Raw genomic sequence first — 3,745 nt, 5'->3', positions numbered from 1 at the left:
TTTCTTTTTGTTGGGCTACACTCAAATGAAAGAACCAAGGGGAGTAATCTTATTTCCCTTAACATTATTTTGTGCTAACTATTATTAAGTAAGATGACGATGTTTAAAATCTATTTCTTGATTGCTATCAATTTTAGTTTTAAAGAGTAGTTTATTTTTGGGGTTTAGTTAACTTGAAAATATGGTAAATTTTTATGCTTTAACTTAATTAGCATAATGTGTGATAATCATTAGATGTTTAAATGTGTGTTTGATGCCAAAATTATTTTATGAATTTTAATTAACTAATTGAATGTTTATTATCTAGCCAATAATAGATGTTAGATGTTAATTTGAATTTCATTTTTTAATTAATTGCAACTTCTGGCTTTGAGAGAAGCTTTAGTTGGGAAATCATTTAAACATGGGTGTGTGATTTCTTGATCCCACTTAAAATCAACATAGACGTGTGTTGTACACTTTTGGTGCTTGTCAAGGCCAACAAAATTAATAACCCTAAATCTTTTACACTAAAATAGTGTATAATGGTAAAGGGATCGTATCCATGGAGATTGGTTCAAATTATATCTCTATGAAAAGCACTTGTCCAAATACTTTTAAAACAAAAAATAAAGTAAAATGGGGGGTTTAAATCTTTTTGATTGTTTGAGAAAATTAAAACTATGCTAGAATGTAGAGATGACAAATAAACAAGTAGATGATTTGATTTAAAATCAATGAAGGAAATTTGGTTGATTTTGGAATACATCACATGGATATCTTAGTTGAATTAGCATTAGATTAAATAGAACAACACTTGTGATTTAATTAAACCTGGCTATAGTAATTCATAAGCACAAATTACCTCAACTCTTCTTTGTTATTAAAATGGTTAGAGGATCTCAAAACACATTTCCTTAATTAAAGCAACAAAACCAATGAAGCATATAGTCTTGTGGAAATCAATTAGCATTAAGCTTTAAGATTCAGTAAGTCCAAAAGATAATCAAATGTTTACATTATCATTACGAAGGAAACATTTCCATGGTTTAAATGAAATGAAAACAAACATAGAAACCATTTGTTTCTTACTAGTCAAAGCTCATGATCAAAGATAAATAAACACAAGGAGATGTTTGACTAGAAAACATTTGAAACACAAGATAAGATGAAATATTCAAAGCAACTAATCATACATGGGTCAAAACCTAATCAACCAAACATAAATCTAGCCAAGCATGGCCAGAATGAAAGAAATACAAAGTGGTTTAAAGGTACAAAACATTGTTCAAGATGTAAATATGAAAGAAAAATGATCTAAGCTTCCAAATCTTCAAGGTCTTCTAGAGAGCAAAAAGTGTGTTCTTTCTTTCTCGAGTTTTCTCTTTTCCTTCCTAAAAAACTCTAGTAAAAATTCAACCAAACTCGGATCCAAAAGTTGCCCAAAAGTATCCCACCAACTTTCCCCAAATATAGGCTTAATGCAAAAATTCGGATCCTTCACAGTGCGATCCACGCGGACCATTTGTAAATCCATGCGGACCGCGTGGATTCTGCTGAGTGGGCCATTTGACCCATTTGAATGGCCTTTTAGTTTGCTCCTTTATTTCTTGGTCCAACCCACATGTAAAGGTTCTTGATAGCCTAATTGTGTCTTCTTGACTCTCCCAAGATGGTCCATTGCTCCATTAATCTTCCAAAGATCGATTTCTATTCACTTCATCATCATTCCTTATCTAAAAATTAAGTGCCAATCGCTCTCTTGATCAAGTTGACAACAAGCCTAATCGCACCACTTCAACTCCATAAGCAAACCGCAAGCCTCCAAAGGTCCCGCACTACTTCTATACCTCCAAGTCGAATAGTCTTTGGTAAATCCTCCAATTAAGTTTAAAAGACTAGAAAGTACCTGATAAAGGTGAATAATAACAAAAAGGGAAAATATCCATATAGATTAACTAAAATTAAATGGAATGAACTAAAATAAACTAGTAAAAGAAGTAATAAAATGAAGCTATCAACTTTTAACAAAACCACTAAACTTAATGCTTTTTAATTTCATGAACTGCATTGTAATATCCATAAAAATCATGCCAATTTAAAACTTTTTAAGCATTCAAAAACGATTTCTTATTACAATTTTTTCAAAATATTTTCATATCAGAGTATCCCAGAAATCAAAATCATAACATGTGAGGATGTGTATGGTCACGCCTTTGCCTTCCCGTAATCATCAGAAGTACCTGAAACAATAATCGATAAGTGTAAGCTCGAAGGCTTAGTGAGTTACCCCCAAAATACCAACACCATACAAACCAGATCAATATCCTAACAACAACATGCATACTGAGCTATTAGCCTGACTGGAACGCCTCGCGATGCCTACATCCTATCCGGACCACTCTCCATGCCTTCGGCACGTCTGGACCACCTCACAGGGCTGACAGCCTATTCGGACCGCTCGTCGGGCATTCGGCATGACTGGTACGCCTTGCAGGGCCTTCAGTCTATCCGGGCCGCCCTGGGTCTGTTGGCCTTCAGCACAAAGCAGGACCTCCTCAACCCACCCCCAATCACACAATCAACACATAAATATCATTCACTAGCTAGCATGTACAAACAGTCAAACCGATCTAACAAAATGTCAGGTAAACCCTAACCAACTCGTCGAGTTCATGCAGAATCCAGAAAGCGGGAAATCCTCATCCAACTCGTCGAGTTGGCTATGCAACTCATCAAGTTCCTTCAGCCCTTTTCTCATTCAGACTTTCTTAAGCGAAACCAAGGCCTCAAACTGTAGATCTACGCTCCTAGGGTGTAGTTACCATGTAAAGTTGCTAACTTTACGTGCATGCAAGGCTCCAAGAAGCTAAAACACTCAATACTAGTCTTAGGAAGAGGTTTTGGACATGGAGGAGGCCCAAAGCTTCATAAAGCTTGAGGCTTTATGTCCATAAGGGTCTAGAGGAGTCTAGATCTGAAACCATGCCCTTGTGACTAGCTTAAATCCAAAAGTGACTCCATTTTGCACTAGAAAAGACCATTTTATTTCACAAGGTAAGATCTAAGCAATGAGAAGTCAAGGTAATGACTTTTTACCTTCAAATGAAAGCCAAGACGATGTAAGTGCTAGATCTACAAGCTCCTTCTCATTCCAAGCTTCTCAACCTTCAAGCTTCTTCAATAAATGCACCAAAAACACACTTTTAGCCTCACACACTCAAAATAGGGTTAGCATCGATTAGGGTTTCTTTCTGGACAGGAAGGTGGTAAGGGAGGTTTGAGGGAAGGACTTAAGGTCCTTTAAATAGGGCCCAAAACCTAAAAATTAGGGTTTCCTCATCCAGCCTCAGCTCGTCGAGTTATTCTCTAAAACTCGTCGAGAACAAAACTTCCTACTCGTCGACTCTGAGGCCATCAACTCGACGAGTTCCAAGGGAAATTTTATCTTTTAAGCCATAAATATTATATTTGGAAATTGGGATGTCAATACTCTCCCCCACTTAAATTTGATTTCGTCCTCGAAATCATCCTTTGCCATCCGTGGCAAGCCGACACCCTGAGGGACGCCTCCTCAACTCATACTCTTAACGACATTCCCAAGACGATCAATCCTAGCCGAAATTTTTTCACCTAAGAGACATCCAAATCCATAAGTCCACATAGCAACCAATTCCACTTCATCTGAAATCTGAAGCCTGAAATCTTGAAACCAGTCTGACTCCCTAACAGACCGTTTCATACTGAACCATTGCTAACTTCATTC

Source organism: Lactuca serriola, chromosome 4, assembly GCF_051521515.1.
Source record: "Lactuca serriola cultivar US96UC23 chromosome 4, Lser_US96UC23_V15, whole genome shotgun sequence".
Taxonomy (NCBI): domain Eukaryota; kingdom Viridiplantae; phylum Streptophyta; class Magnoliopsida; order Asterales; family Asteraceae; genus Lactuca; species Lactuca serriola.
Note: the sequence above shows the minus strand (reverse complement) of the source record.